This window comes from Drosophila ananassae, chromosome XR (assembly GCF_017639315.1).
Source record: "Drosophila ananassae strain 14024-0371.13 chromosome XR, ASM1763931v2, whole genome shotgun sequence".
Taxonomy (NCBI): domain Eukaryota; kingdom Metazoa; phylum Arthropoda; class Insecta; order Diptera; family Drosophilidae; genus Drosophila; species Drosophila ananassae.
Genome location: NC_057932.1, coordinates 18,243,707 through 18,260,890, shown reverse-complemented (window position 1 = coordinate 18,260,890; position 17,184 = coordinate 18,243,707). Strand labels below are relative to the sequence as shown.

The 17,184-nt window shown below is 37.1% G+C and overlaps 1 long non-coding RNA gene across 1 annotated transcript; it reads left to right on the top strand.

Annotated features, from left to right (window-relative positions):
- The first annotated feature begins 3,478 nt into the window (after positions 1-3,478).
- LOC123257634 lies at positions 3,479-9,944 on the top strand. Its single transcript, XR_006507750.1, has 3 exons — positions 3,479-3,601; positions 3,667-3,736; positions 9,732-9,944. It is a non-coding gene; the product is annotated as an uncharacterized LOC123257634 (long non-coding RNA).
- The last annotated feature ends 7,240 nt before the right edge of the window (positions 9,945-17,184 follow it).

Here is a 17,184-nt window from a genome sequence, read left to right as displayed (position 1 = left end):
GTTTTTCTTTTTTAAATTTAATAGAGTTCCCTTGCCATAAAAAATAAAAACGAAGAAAACACTCAAAATGTATGTAACCCCTTGATGAAAAAAATCATAAATCAAGAATAAATAAATGTACATATATTATTACAGAATATTATTTAAAAGATAAGAGCCACACTGATTAAAAGTAAAAGTAAATATTAAAATTAAAGAAATGATTTAGTAAACCTTAAATTTAGAAAGCACCAAAATCCCCACAAAACCAACAAAGTTAGAGAAATAATACAATTTTTTTTTGATAGCTTTAAGCCAAGAATGATACTCCTTGAAATCGCACAACTATCTATTAAATATAAAAAATATACATAAACTAATTATAAATTATATATACATTTTTTTTTTTGTTACTTTGTGTATGTGTGTGACTGAGTGTGTGAGTCCAAAGCCAAAGGATTCAAAATTTATAAAAAATAAAACTCAACAAAAAAATTATTGATAAAAAAAAAGGAAGACTATAAATAAAGTTATTGTATTTATTTAAAAATTGATTTCTTCTTGGATTTTTTAAACAAAATATTAAAGGGTTGATTGCATATTTATTTTTTAGATAAAAATAATATAAATATTTTACAGAAAACTAGGCTTGAATTGTGCAAAAAACAAAAAAAAAAGAATGTGTTTTGTGTTTAACCACAAACGAAATGCAGAAACTTTAGTTAATTATGTGCATAATTTAATCTAATCTAAAAAGCAACAATGGCTAACAACAACAACAACAAATTCGCAACAATTGCAACAAAAAAAAATGCAAAAAAAAAATAGAGAAAAATAAAATCATGAATTTTTGAGTGCGAAGCCTTAAAAATGCGCGTGTAAATAATAAATTAAAAATTATTGCCAAACATAATAACCACAAAATGTGCACAGAAAAAAAAATGCCCACCTTCCCACCTCTTTCTAGCCCACATACGTGTCTCTTTCTTGGCTGTATAGTGCCATCTCTTTCACATTATGATCGCCGATCGGGCCGATCTGTGGAAGCTCTAGTTCCATTTTCATTTCGTAGCCTCTCTTTTTGCGGTTAACCCTCCGTTGCTACCATGGCTTAAATAAATTAAACCGAAGAAGAAGCGGCTAATATTTAACCCATGTTGTAGCCCCCGTCCCCGTATAGCCCCTCGTTTTAACACCCTGTTGGCCAAATAAGTGGCTCTGGGGTGCCTTTGTTGTTGCAGCCATTCCGCTGGCATGCAAATCAAGACAAGTCACTCAAGTGTTAAATTGCAAAAGACATTTCCATTGTCGGCAATTGCGACAAACGGAAACCCTAGACCCGGAGACCCGAGACTCCAGTCGAGATTCGAGATGGAAGACTAGGGGGCTCTCTATTCCATCGATAATCTATACTTTTAAGGTCTATCCACTGAGATTATTGGAGAAAAGAAATAGATTTTCTACGCTATAAGGTATGGGAGTATTATAAGAGTAGTTTTTAAGATCTTAAGTAGTTAGACTAAGTAGTAGACTGTATCTATAGGTTATATATAGGGTATATCTAGACTATATTCCTATTCCCATATCCAACTATTCAGATCTAGTTCTATATTTTCTTATTTTAATATATATTTTCTATATATTCTATATTCTATTGTATTATTTTCTATTCCCAACTATGAAGATTTAATTCTTCTCAGAAGAATTCTCCCCTCAAAGTGTAGAAGCCAGATCCAGGCAAGCGTTAAAGATCTCTCTGTGCTCCCCTCTTAACCCTTTTGATTTTGGCCCGGTCCGGTCCGGCCCGGCCCGGCAGAAGCCCGACACACGTCTCCCTAGAGGCCCCCTCCAGAATATGGTAAGTGATCCACTCCAGCGTCTTGCGGTGGCCCAGAACAACGACAAAAATAAATAAATAAAAGGTGAGGCTTACAGTATACAGAGTATAGAGAGTGGAGTAACTTTGTCAGCAGTTTATGATGGGCGAATTGAATTACCATTGAGGGGAAACTGTAGAAAGATTTATAAACCTGAAGACCTGAAGCCTGAGCCGACTCATGAGCTAATTAACTCGCAGTTCCACTGATCCAGTCTAGGAGTATCTGTAGAATCCATGTAAGCCGGCTACCGTGAGGAGTCAAGAGTGCCTGGGTGGTCCTGTCCAGCTTTCCTAGAGCCTGTTTATGAATGGGGATCGGTTTTGTGAATCGAGATATTGGAGATATGTATAAGGATAATGACCCACATAACGAAAGATGATCCTTTCACTTGGCTTCTATTTTAAGAAAATTAACTTTATTAATTTTCAAAGAAATTATGCTTCATCATTATTATGATATCATCAACCTGATTTCTCAGATTCCAAATCATTTAACCTTTAAATTAGCAAATCAAATGATTAATAATGAATCATCGTCTTGGGGATCATCTTTTTTGAAAATTAGGCATAAAATATTAACAAAAAAAAATTACTCCATTGCTTACTTAAATTATTTGAGATTTGCAGAGAAAGGCTTGACGTCTATACCTCTCTCTCTCTCTCTTGTTTACTGTCTTTCTCTTTTCAGCCTCCCTGAAGTGAGGTTTTTTATTCATTAGCTTTGACTTTTTGCCGAAAAAAAATGGACAAAGGGAAACTGTAATGACACAAAGGGCCAAGAGGCTGCTCGAAAAAAAAAACTTTCTTTCTAGCCAACTGGCTTTTCAACTGCTTCTATCTCTTTCACCAGCTCTGTGCCTGTCTCTGCCTCTCTCTCTCTTTCCCTTCCTTTCTACTTGGGTCTATTTAAGCCCAAATAATGACAAAAAAAAGCAACATGGCCATTGTGTTTCACTTTAAAAGCGCAATTGCTAATGTAACGGTAAATTCTTTGCAAAATAATGATATTTTATACTCTTTGAAAGGGTTTCTCCTATAATATTGCATACTTAACAATATATTCTTAGTTATAATTATCTCCCCTTGTGTCCTTAAGTTTAAATATCTTCCTGGGCGCGCTCAACACCTGTGTAGTATTTAAAAAAAAAATACCTTTCCTGGTAATCACGATTAATTTAATACCAAATACCGTGACCTTCGATAGTTCCTCCCCAACCACGCACACTTTCTCCTCCCCTTTGGGGATCAAGTGCGATCACTAAGAGCTCTTATTGTTTTGGGACAAAAGTCAAATTCTCTGATTTAAATCGAAGTTTTCCTTTAATCTGCGTTATAATTTCATTCTGGAGACGAAGATTTGGATAAATATGGCTTAAATAGCATTCTTAGTAATGGCCAGTTGAGTAATTGCTTTTTTCTTGCAATTAAAGTGCATGGCGCCGATTGGCACGTAAGTTCTGTGTTTGAAATACTCATATTTGTGGCAAAAACAGTTTAAACCTCCAATAAACAAGGTCCTGCCAACATATATTCATCATTTTATCCATTTAAATACAGTTTTTTAATGTAACTTTTAAAATATGGTGAAATTTCTGGCACGGACTCCATTGCAGCGCAGGTACAAGTGGCTGGCAGCGTCCCCGCCGTAAAGTACCGTTAACTAAAATGGCATTCACATATTTTACATATGTATGTAAAAACAGCTAGGACGAATGTAAATTACAAACACCGATGGACGTTCAGGTAATTTTATTTATTTTATAATATTATGAATACATATAAGTTTTAATTATTTTTATATATTTTAGATATCTATGTAGGAACAATGAGGACGAATGGAAACTATGGAATGGAATGGAAACACCAATGGAAGTTCAGGTAAGTTCGTTTAAGTTTATTTATTTTACAATATTATAAATATAAGTTTTTCTCTTTAAAATAACTTAAAAACATCCTTGACATGCCATAAACCTTTATTATATATTAATTCAAAAACTTCAAGAGTATAGAAGCTTCGCCTCTGCCCCAAATCTAGCCTTCCGTGCACATTTTTTTATACTGTTATTCATGGTGTCGAGTTGGGGTGCGTGTTTTGAGCAAATAAACCAAAATGAAATCCGCAACAACAAAAGCCAACAGGCCAGAACGGAGAGAGCTGAAAAAAGCAACATAAAAGACCAGTTAAGCGCCACCCACAAACGTGCGCAAATCACAAAGAAAAAAACAAAACAACAAAGGCAGACACAACAAAAAATCGGCTTAAAAAGAAAAACGTAAAGAAAAACCAATACAAAACCAAAAAAAAAAGCTGAAACGAATTCCAAAAAGGTATCCACCCACAAAAAAGAGAGTAAAGAGAGAGAAGATAAACCCCAAGTCGTTAAGAGAAAGGTGGCTGACAAAGAGAGAGCTCCGGCTTCAAAGAGAGATAGCGAGAGAGTGCTTTAGGCCGGGTTAAAATGCTTATAGTGGGGTTTTCCAAAGCAGATGGCTTAAAAGAATTTGTTTTCAAATGATTATTACTATTTTTTTATCAAATTAATACTTAAATACTTAAAAATAATTATTTTTTAGAAAATTTTATAACAGTTTTTGATTTATTCACTTTTGTATACAAAGAACTTTATTATTTTGCAATTAATAATTTAAAAAAATCATAAAAACATAAAATTATTTAATTCTTAATGAAATAGTAACATTTTTTAAGTTAAAAGTTATAAAGACTTAAAAAAAATCCCATGAACTTGAACTATTGCATGACTTGTCTGTATCGTTCTCTTTAGTAATGACCTGCTCTCTTAAACTGTATTCAGCACAACCCGCTCTTAGCCTTTATTCATTTTTGTTTTGATTGCGAGCAGAGTTCCGATGAAAGGCCCAAAGTGATTCATTGGATCGTTGGGTTTTTGGCCCGCTTGTTGGCCATATAGAGGCATGGACTCTGCCACTCTAGTGACGTTATAGCCCCGCTGATTTAGCCCCAAACTCGAATGATAATATACTCAAGTTCAAATGGATCTTCGATATGGATTTAACCCAGATCTATATATAGCCTTTAAAGAGAGAGTAAGAGAGATAATGAGAGGTACGGATAAGAAAGGAATTTCCCGCCACTGTCTGTGACGTAGCTGGCACACGCTGCGTATGAGTAATGTGAGGCAATCGCACACTGCATTTGGGACTAATCCCCGAGATCGGGGTTCTCTAACCCATATAGATTATGGCCATTAAGCTGTCAGGGCTGGCGGCACGCACGCCACACGCTCTCCAAAAATTATTTGCGAATAAGTTGGCTTTTTTGTTTGCAGGAATTGACTTTGGCAGCAATTGGGGAACACACCTGGTCGTTTCAGTCCAAACACCTTACCAAATCGTAATCTGACACTGGGAGAAATTAATATTTGTAAACAAAGTGATAGTTTATTTAATATTTACCATCAAGGGGATTGGGGAAATATGTTTATTTAACTTTTTGAGGAAAAATAATGATCAATTTTAGGAAAATGGCTTCAAATATCAATAATCTTATATTAAAATTAGTTATTATAATTTAAAAAAAGATAATTTAAAGTGTATAAAAAAAGTATATAATTCAAAGTGATAATTTCTGAAAGAAAAATATTATTAAAAACTGTTTCCTAAAAATTTCCATAAAAAATAACCATATCTATAAGATTTCCCCAGAAATATCTCTCAGTGGAGTACCAATTCCGTTTTAAAACTTCGATTTCGTATGTAAATTTTTGGCTCTTTGCCTAATTTGGCCTTTTTGAACTTTTTGCTTCTAACCAAATGAAATTAGTTGCGTTGGCCGCCAAACAAAAAACCTCCCATGGCCTCCTATGGATGGCTGGCTGACTGTAAAGAGGGGCGTGGCAGGAGGGCGATATGCTACTAATGTGTTGGCATGTGTCAGACACGCATCAAACGCAGGATTTGAAGGGAGCAGCCAGGAGGCAGCTGGGAGCTGGCAGGAGGCAGGAGTCAGGAGGCAGCAAAAAACCAGGTCCTGAGCGGGTTGAGTTCTCAAATGAGATGCGTAGCTAGTTGATGTCCAGTCCACTGGAAAATAAAACAAAACAAACACCATACATAATGATACATGGTGATAAGTTTAAAAATAAAATCGATTAATAACAAAGTATAATTCTGATTAAATAAAAATACTGACTGAGACTTTGTTCGTGGACCAAGACTATGACTATGATCTTATGAATCAACTGGAGCCAGAGACCAGCGACCAGCGACTCAGCAGCATAATGAATATATCCATTGATTCACGGCTTAATCATGTATCGATATTCATGAATACTTGGGTAGCTTTCAAGGGGTTTCCGATTTCTCAAGGGGCTATGAAATTCGGAGAATGTGTGAATTTTATTACTGGGCTAAAATGTCATCTCTATTGCCTTTTTGGCTTGTACACTGGGAGATCAAGGTGTTTTTAATTATATTTATAATTATAATTATATATTTTTGAATATTTGAAGATGACTTTTAAAGGAAATTGTTCACACATCAATTAAGATCAAAATTTATAGTTCTTAAAATGCTACATTATTTTTATTAATTTTATTATTAAAGGTCTGAGTTTAAAACAAATAATACACATTAATTTTATGTTTTTTTTAAGCATTTAGAGTTTTAAATAGTGTTTTAATCTTTTATAAATCAAAATATAATAGATTGTGTGTCTTAAATAGAAACTTCATTAATTAAATATTAAACATTACCGACCCTTCATAATTATATCTTTAGATAATGAAGCCAAAAATGAATTCGAGTGCATAGGCTGAAGGTCACGGGGCCAACAAAGGGGGGGTGTGTGAGTGAAAGTGCGGTCGCCCTTGTGGCAAGTGTTGTTGCTGTTGCTGCATGTGATGTTGCTGCCACCGCTGCTGCTGCTGCTGTCACGCAGCTTTCGATGATGCGATGTCGATGAAGGCCGGGGAGGACCAACCCGGGAGGAGGACGTGGTAAGTAGAGGGGTTTCGGGGTCAAAAGGGCAGGGTTCGGGCTACCTGTGAACTTGATTAGCGGTTTTCTGGCGCTGCCACCACTCCAGCCCAAAAAAAAAATAACAAATTGAGGAAAAAAATAATGAAAAACCCGGAAAATGTTACTCGGAGTGATTAGCAATGGCTGGAAGGGGGTGGGGTGGCTAGTTGGTGGCAGTGATGTTGTTGTTGTTGTTGCCACATCATTATAGCTACTTTATTGGCCTTTTGATTATTTTAGCACCAATTTATTATAAGCCTGTTTCTGAAGTCTCACTCAGCCTCGGGGATTATTATTTTGTTTTTAAATAAAAATAATGGAATTTACAGGAATTTTAAGTCTTTAAAATAAATATAAAAATTTAAAAATAAATTATTTCTAATTTCTCATTAATTATATTAGCCTTTTCTTAATTCCTTTTAAATATTATGAATAATTCTTGAACTAGTTCTCCAACTTTGCTTTCAATTTTCTTGAAATTATTTGAATTATTTTTTAAACTTTATAAAGTTAATCTAAACCCCCTCATATTTTAATCTTTAATTTTTTAAGCTAAAATATTTTTGTTTTTATTTTTTTGAACCATTTTAAATAGGTACTGTTTATTTCTATTGACAAAACAAATGAAAAACCCCTCTTTTTAAAACCCACTCGCTTGCTGTGCTTTTTTTTTTTTACTTTTAGGCCACGTTTGCTTTGATGTTGTTGGCTTTGTTGTTGGCTTGTTGCTGTTGCTGTTGTTGTTGGGATTCGGAAACCGCTTATTAAATATACGCAATGCAAATAAAATAATAGCCAAAGCCATGGCGGCAAAAAGCACAAAATCGCACGATAAATGGGATAAACAAATTTATTTGCTGGCTAATTGAAAAATGAAAATGACTTTTCCCGCGCGAGCAGTGCATGTGAAATGCAGGTGAAAGTGGTGGCGCTGGTGGTGGTGGCTTGGAGTGGTGCAAAAAAGGGTCAGAAGGTGGCTCGGCAAGTGGGCTAACCTAGGCCCTCCAGGGGCTAACGAATTTGGCCAAAAGTTAAAGCCAATCAATGGCTTGAATCCTTTAAAATCTGATAGTTATTTTTTTTTCAACCTATTCCGTATCAGCCACAATCTTCATCACGTTCTGGCCAGCCTGCCAGCCAGTTGGCCAAAATGGGTAAACCCCGAGGCGTAAACAGTTTATTCTGTCATGAGCTCCGAGCTCATTTGTTTATGTGGCACAATGGGGTAATAACAACACATAAGGGTGCCAAATGAGGTAATATCAAGTGGCACTGAATAACCAATACCCTTCCTCCAATAAATAAATAAACAGACATTTCTTTATTTTTAAGAATGAGAAAGAAAACTCTTGACTTTTTAGTAAATTAAAGGTAATAAATAGCTTAAAAATAATAAATATTAGTGATTTAGTTAATAAACAGTATATTTTATTAATTTATTAATTAAAGTGTGGATTGGATTAGGTTTAAAGACCTTTAAAAATTATTAATAAAATAACAGCTTCAAAAACTATTAGAAATTGCCCTTTAGAAATTGAAACAACATTTCTTTTCCGAATTATTTTAATTAATAAGCCCCTATAATTTCTATAAAGAAACAGATTTCTTGGAGCCCCCAAGCCTCCAAATCACATCAAACCATAGGGCCCGTGAATCATTTTCAGTAAAAGTGACGACAATGTCGATGACAAAGCCACCAGCCATGGCGTGGAGCCCCCTTCCATGGCTCCCATCCGTCCACTTATCCATCTGGTGGACCTCAGACCGTACGGTGTGGCTCAGATATAGCGATCCGGCGATCTGAGACCGTGCACGTAACCCAGAGTGCCCTGAACTTGGCTCCCATTTCCCATTTGTATGCAGAGGGTGTGCTTGCGAGGCGGAATGGAAACTCCAAGCCGGCTAGAGCCGGGCTATAAAGCTGGCCGAAAGCGAACTACACTTGGCTAAGAGGCTTTTAAAAAAATATTAAAATAAATGTTAAATAGATATGTATTTTTAAAGAGTTTTTAAGCTCATTTAGAGCTACAAATTGGTCTTAAAAATATGTTAATAGAACCATTTCAAGAAACTAAATTTATTTGTGACTAAAGTACATTTTTTTTATCATCAAAAGATATGTAAAATATTTTTTCCTGCTTATATTTTATATTATTTTTTTTTATAAACATTAAATGCATTATGTTTCTTTCAGTGTAGCTACAAAGTATATCTCCAATTAAGGCAGGATATCTGGTGCAACCGCAGTCTCTGCAGCCGCCAAGGAGCCGAAAAGCAGCTTGCCAATTTGACGGTCTCTCACCTTGGCCTTAACCCCTCAAGCCTCTCTAGCGCCCAACCCCTTAACCCCTTAAGCCAACCACTAAATAGTTGGCTAAAAAAAATAATAATAAATAAAAACCGGTTCTGACCATCAAATATTGTAATTTGAAAATCAAATGTGCAACTCTGAGGTAGGTTAGGGAACAGCAGACAGCAACCAGCTCCCTAGATAGCACTTCCATTTGGCCAAGTTATATCCAATATCTGTATTCCGACTAGAATTTTTAGCACTAGCCTGACTCATTGAATAAATTTTTGTATTTTAGCCGGGGGATTTTCGAAAACGAGGTGCGGGAAAAAGCAAAAAGTCAGAAAAAAAATAGAGTATTTAATAATAGAGTATTACGGAAAGAAAATATCCCCGCTAATCTGGAATTTCTGCAATTTTCCGAATTGAGAAAAATCTATTTTTAAACTGAAATAGTTATGGGAGTTATCTAATCTTTAATCAGAGATTACTGCATTGTTAAGTAATTTTATTCCAGTGCTGGAATGCCAACAAATCGGTGGCAACAATTGTTTATAAATTTATATTTGTTTTTTGCACTTTTAGAGGCAACTTTGAACCGGGCCAACACCTCTAGCTCTATTCTTTAGCCTGGTTTTTTCGCCCAAACATTCGTAGAAGCGTGCGAATTCCTGGAAACACTGCCGTCACTATCGGTTCTATTAATATCTGAAAAAATATATGGATATGGATGGAGTGGAAGTGGAAGTGGATGAGGAAGTGGTGGTGCTATTGGGTGGAGGGCACTTGGAGGGATCGAGAGGCAAGGGCATATTTCAAATTGAAAAGTGAGGCAAGGCTCAACCGCAAGGTTCTTAACTACCTCTATTTATAGGCTCACATAATAGATGCAAGGATGGACTGTCCTCGAGATGTGTCCTTTATTGAGGCACTGAGAGAAATAAAGAGTAAGGAGGTCTCTTCTATGAGAAACCTAAAAAAAAATTATTTAAAAAATTATAAAGTAATAAACAAGAATAATCTAAAGATAATCTATTTCAGATCTCAAATATCTCCCAGTGTTGGATGCTTTGTGGCCACCGTGTCCTGTCCTGACTTTCGGAGGCCTACCCCATTTGGAGGACAAGTGTGGCCCCCATTTGGAAATGCAAAAACGCACCGGATGCCCCAATGCAGTTGCAGTTGCACTTGCACCCATCGGAGTGACATTGCCGCCCCACCACCATCACCTCCAGCCATTGATGTGGCACAGAATCGAGCAGACAACGACAACGACAACGAAACCTGCAATTTGATTATCGCAATGAGAATTGCAGCACTTGGCAACGACAACGAGTCACTTGGGAAGGACCCTCCAGGACCTCCTCAACCTGAACCGCGTAGGTGGAGCACACTGGTGGCAACTAGTAGCAGTGGCAGTGGCAGAAGCAGAAATCAGAGAGTGGCGACAGTGCCGGGCACCCTTCCGAGTCGCGTTCGCATTTTGTCAACATGTGTAGCTGTCTGTTTTAATGGCCAATTTCTCACTCTAAATGGCTGCCGGCCAGTGTCCTGCCAAAGGCAAGGATGCCCGGCCAGCAAGTCCTGAAGGCAAGGTGCCGGGGGTGCCTAGCCCCCAGGCTACGAAAAATTCTAAAGAGCGATGGGGCACTAAATACCCTTACTTATTTTGGGGCTTGTTTAGATATTTAGTTAAAGAGTTTTAAGAAAATGTTATTATTAAGATTATATTTTTATTTTATTATGTTTTATGTCTTAAATTCTATAGTGTTAATTTATATAGATTCTATACTATTCTAAAATATATTTTGCACTTACTAGCTTAATGATTATTTTCGTAAAATTATATTTTTACAGACCATTTTATTTGTAAAAATTTTTGGACTTACCTTATTCTCCAGAAACATATTAATTTTTTTTGTAAAAACATATACCTCTTAATTATAATATTAATAAATATATTATTGATTAAATTATAATAAAAAATAATATAAAAAATTGTATAAAAATATGTAACATTTACTTTTGACGTTTAATTTAATTTTTTTAAACAGTTTTCTTAAACTTTCAATAACTTCTCAGAAGTACTTTGAGTTTTATTTAGTTTTAAATAATTATTATTTATACTAAGTTTAGTAATTTATTTATAGTTTATAATTTCTTATACTATTTTAAACTCTAATTAAGCTATTTTTAAACCTAATAAGTTCTAATATCTGTTCTATTTTACAGAGTCTTCCTTCGTCGTCGTGATGCCTTGAAATTTCCACATTCCATCCGCTTTTTTCTTGGGCCCCTCGATTGGGGTCCGGAAGATGCGAACGGAACGCATTTTGCGGCCAGGACATAGGACTAGGACCCAGGATACAGGACACAGGACACAGGCTCCTCTGAATCGGAATCTGCATCTGGATCTGCATCTACATCTACAACTACATCCTTAATCCTTACATCCTTAATAGGGAATCCCCGATCTCCAGCCACCAGAAACCACCGAAGGACCTAGAAGGAGAAGGAGGAGGACCTCTGACCGGACCGCTTTTGGAGCCGGAAGTGAAGCAGTAACAGTGGCCAAAGGAAGTAGTTATAGAGTAGTAGGTGGAGGAGGACACTCTGGCAGCAGAAGGTGTCCTTCGAGTGCGTTGTAGGCTCTCCTCCTAATGGCAGCATATCATTTACAGATGTCGCAGCATTTTGCATAAAAATGTTCCTGTCACAGACAAGGCACTGGCCACTGGAGGAGTTGGAGGAGGAGGTGGTTATTCCGATTACATCACCACCATAGCCATCACTAGACTAAAAAGGATTTACAGGATCAGGACCAGGACCAGGACCTGGAACAGGGTGAGTTCTCGGCATTAATGCTGCTGACCTTAAACGCTTTTCCCAGCCAGGAAATGCATTTTCATTTAGCAGCGGAAGTAGCTGCAAATGAGCTTTTAGTTTTTGCTCACCTTTGCTCCTGGCGGCGCATTTCCGGTCCGCCGTTATCCTGTTATCCTGTTGCAGCCATTGCCCCCTCTCACCATTACCCCTCTTAGTCCTTTGGGTCCTGGCACACCTGTTGCTTCATCTACTCAAGCCAGTCGCATTATCCTGCCGGCCAGTCAATGGACCAGTCCGCTTTTCCCGCTTTTCCATTTTTGACTTTCAGTTTTGAGCTTGATTTTTGATTTTGATTTTGATTTTGAATTTGTCGATGGCCAGTCTGCGGAAATATGCGTCTGCCACACGTCCGTTGAACTGGTGGATGCACTGAAAAAAAATGCAGGAAAATAAATAAAAAATAAAACAAAATTTGGCTTTCCAGAATATAAAGTTCATTGAGATTGCTGAAAATTATTGAAATGCTTGGCCAATACTTTGAAGTAAAATAATTAAAAAATGTGTAAAAATTAATCAAAAAACTATATTTTTTTAATTAAAATTAAACTTAAAATCATAACATAACTCTAATTTTTTAATTTTTAAGTTTAAGAAGTTACTTTTATTTCAACATAATTATTAAAAACTAACTAAGTCCCTTGATATATCATACATTTGTAATCCCTAGTGCCTTTTATTGTTTATTTTCTTATTTATTTAACCTTTTAATTTATTTTTATATTCCCCCTATATTTTTTTAAAATTTTTCTTCCAGTGTACTTACATTATAAGCCATTTAATCGAATGGAATGACCATGAAATTCCCGCGAGACTGTGCGTAGGTGAAATTTGTTTTTAATCCCATTAGCTGCCATTTGAAATTTGTTTTGCCCACAAAAGGGCCAAAATGGCAACAAAAATGTCTAAAAACTCAATTTTTAAGCTCATTCCTGCTGGAAGTCAAGAGTCAATGAATCATTAGGGTTCAAGGACATAGTCTGGGAGGGGGGAAGTAAGGACCTCGAGCCCCTCTGATCTGACCCCTCCAGAGACAATTTACAAATGACCGTGGCGAGTAAATATGTCAAGAGCAGCCTGCTGGCAACCAAAATATTTAAAAAACATAAAAAATGTGTTTAAAAATAAAAAGTGGACATGGCCACAGGAATGCTTTGGCTTTTTTGGTGTCCTGCCCCTGCATTTCCGGTTGCACTCAGAGCCCAGCCCAGTGGCCCTCCGATTCCAGTGTAAATTGGTCAACTAAATTATGCAGCATCAGTTGCTGTTGCAGTTGCAGTTGCAGTGGCAGTGGCAGTGGCAGCTCTCCCACTCTCCTTATGGGGGTGTCCTGCCCAGCTCCCAGGACTCGACACCCGACCGAAGGAGCAACAGCTGAGTGAAATTTGCATTCTATAAAATTTTAAAGCTAAATAAAGTGTCGCCACCTCGGGTTGTGTGGCTTGTTGCACTGCCAATTGATGTTGAAACATTCTGCCAATGTGGCAGATGTAGTTGTACGAGGATTTAAGAAAGATATTGTATCTACAAGGGGGAAAATTAAGGATTCAACAAGGATATTGGCTTATATTTTAAATATTTATTAATGGTTGGTAGTAGTTAGTTAGTTAGAGTTGGATTTTAGATAATAGTTAGATGTTTAAATAGTTTAAATATTTAATTAGGCATCTAACTATAGATTTTAGTAACATAAATATTAATAATTATATTAAACAATACCTAATATTGTAATTAATTTATCCTTTATCCTCTTTGTTGTCACTTTATAGCATCATTTACAGTTTAAGCAAGCTCTAAGTATTTATTTCTTTTTTTTTATAATTTTTTATTAATTATTCTTAAAGACTTTTTACTTTTTTTATATTTTGTGATAACCTTTCGGGGTCAAATGGCGTCTGATATGGTCTGGTTTTCTGGCCTCTCCATTGAGGCATGCCAGCCAGAAACATATGTTCGCGGTCTTTATTTGGTGGTCAACTGGTCCAGTGGACTGGTCCTTCACTGGTGCCCACGCCCCCCTATCTAGCCGCCCCTGAACCCTCCGGCCAGCCGGCTATTTGTCACTTGCAACCGCGACGGCCATTTCCGTCGTCCAGCCGCCATATTTATGCAGTTTGGTATGCATTTTTCTCTTTTTTCTCTTTTTTTTCCCCCCGCGATTTCAAGTTTATGCAGTTGCGAAATTGCTGACAATTGATAGGCCATGGCAGTGGCAGTGGCAGTGGCAGTGGATGTGGAAGGGGCAGTGGTGGTGGTGCAGACCAGGTTTCAGACTTGCCCCACTCGTTCGGTGGCCACAATTTAGCGCGCGGCGACTACCGAAAAGTGCAACATGGTTCAAGATTCAAGACTCTCGCAGGCAGATTGCCGGGCAGCCAGCCAGTCCCCTCCACTCTCTTCAAGCCCCTCCAGATGAAGGCACAAATAATGGAAATGGAGTTGGAATCCGAGGGATCTGGGGGATACGAGGGTGACTGCATTATGTCGAACAGGAAATAAATTATGCTCAAAGTCGGAGTGGCGGTATTGCTGCGGCACTGCCACTGTAGGAGGACAGACAGCAGACGCAAGACATCATAAATACACTCGAAATAAATCTCAGAGGTGGTAGAATTTATTTCCATAACTTTTATAAATATTTAAAGGAGTTTCTGTTAAGTAATCCTTTTCAATCTTATCTATTTTAAACAGTATTATTACTTCCAAGACCTTTAAGGCCTTGAAGTTGTCTCAAATATTTATTAAATATATTAAATCCTATTACCTTGCAATATTTAAATTTAGAGCTTAAATTCCAAGCTCTGAGCTAGACTCTTCTTAAAATTTCCATAATTTCTTGGAACAAAAAAATTCAAATTCCCTAACAAAGTTTCTGACTAGTTTTGAACCCGTTTGGAAAACCCCACTTTAAAAAGTAACTATTTTATTAAGAGCTTAATATTTCAATATAATATTTAAATATTAATATTTAAATATAAATATTTAAATATAATATGCCAAAAATAAATACTTAAATATTATTAAAAATATTTTCTTGAACATCAAACAGTTGAATCATGGAACTAGAAGTTCTATGAAATCTTTTATGATATCTTGTTGCTTTATATCTTTATCCTTTAAACCTCTTTAGAATCTTCCCTGTTTTTTCTCTCAGTGTCTACGACAGACAGAAGCAGAAGCAGGCAGCGTAATAACAACAATCACCATGATTATCATTAGCAGGTCTCATCATTCCAATACTTTCCTGATCATCATTGTCAATGGCAGGCAGTTCTGTTCCAAAAAAGAGGTGGGTTTTAAAAATAAATATTACATTTATAGGAAATATAGGATAGTATAGGGTAAATAGTTTAGAATATATAGTTTTGGATATATAGTATAGGATATATGGTATAGAATTTGTAGTTTTGGTAATATAGTATAGGAAGTCTATGAAATTTTAGTTTTAAAGATGTTGTCTGAGATCTCCCAGTGCCTCTCTTAGCTTAAAAGTTTCAAGATCTATTAGAACCATCAGTAATAGACCAAATAACACTGAATACTATTAGGAATTCCTGGTAAACCCCTATTTCTTGCAGTGTAGGAGTTATCATCGCCGCTTTGTTGGGACTATGGGCAGGCTAATTTTGTTTGATTTTGATTCTGATCGAATTAGCGTAAAATTGAGCGTTCGTCAACTTTTGGGGGGAAGCGGGGCGCCTCCTCCGGGGGACCTCCATCCCCGATGGAGATCTTAAGCCCAGGTTGCAAGTCAGAACGTGGACTCATTGACAAAGTCCAAGTCCAAGTCCAAGTCCAAGTCGAAGTTCAGACAAAGTGCAACAGGCCGCCGCGTGCGGGGCATTAAAGAGGCGTGGAAATCGAGAGCCCCCTTCTTCCGCCAATGATGATTTGCATTTGCAACAGAAACAGAAACAGAGACAGAAACAGGCGGCAGCCTGTATGTTGCAAGTAGTAAACAGTAAACAGTAAGCAACAAGCAACATCTCGGGTCGACGTAATTGACCAAGTTATTTTGCGCTTTCTTGGCCAGGTCGAGCTCCGGTCTTCGGTCTCCGAGCTCTGTAGCTCCTTGGGGCAAATTGATTTTGCTTCGTGCCTCATCAGCAGCGACAATTGCCCTTGCGATGATCATTGCCACATGATGATTATTGGAGCTGCCTCTTCGTGCGCTCACGTAGTGCCCCCTCCTCCCTGGCACTCACTACTCCTGGGCAGTATATTCTATAGCCCAGTATCCCCTATTCCCCAGCAGCCGCCGCCCCTGGCCGGCTACCGATGTTTTTTGCGGTTTCACACTTTGGTTAAGGTTGCCTGCCCTTCGCACTCGCACTCGCGGTCAGAGCCCAGTCAATGGGTCAAAGCCCAAGCCCACGACGAAGAGCAGCCAGCTAATCTGCACAGAAGACCAAAAATTAAAAAGGGACAACTACCCACTAAAGCGAGAAGGGTCAGGCTTTAAACCCAAACAAGAAACCTTGAAGGGTTAAGGTTTGCAGAAAAATAAGACATATTTTTAAAAAATTAAAGATTAGGGAAAGGAGAGTTTCAGGAAACTTATTCTTTAGCCATAAATAGTTAGATTCCTTTTCAAAATGTTACAAAATACATTCCTATAGACTTTATTTTAAGCATTTTGGCCAAGTACGGCTTAGTTACTGGCCACATTTTTCAAAAAACTGAAATATCTGGAAAATAGGAGCATTTTCGAAATCTTTTTAGACAATATCTCGGCCATATCCCAACCGATTTCAAAACAGAATACCATTTATTAATCAGAGAACTATAGCCCCTCGATCTGCATTAAAACTTTATAAAAGTAGGACAAAAAAAAATCGATAGATTTTTTCAATATTTTGAAAAATTTCGAAAATCGGGTCAGATTTTAGTTTCCTAGATTTTGATAAGGAATCGTTCTACTCGAAGATCTAAGATCGGGAAGGTATAACATTCCCCGATCGGACGAATATTAGCCAAGTTATGGCCATTGGAAGATGGGGTTTAGTCGCTTTTTTTTCAAAAACTATAAAGTCTGAAAACCCAACATTTTTTTTAATCTTTTCAGGCGATTTTGAAGCAGAATACGAATACAACAAGGAGGACAACAAGGACAAGGCTGAGGAACTGTAGAAGGAGCGCTGCAAGGCCAAGAAGC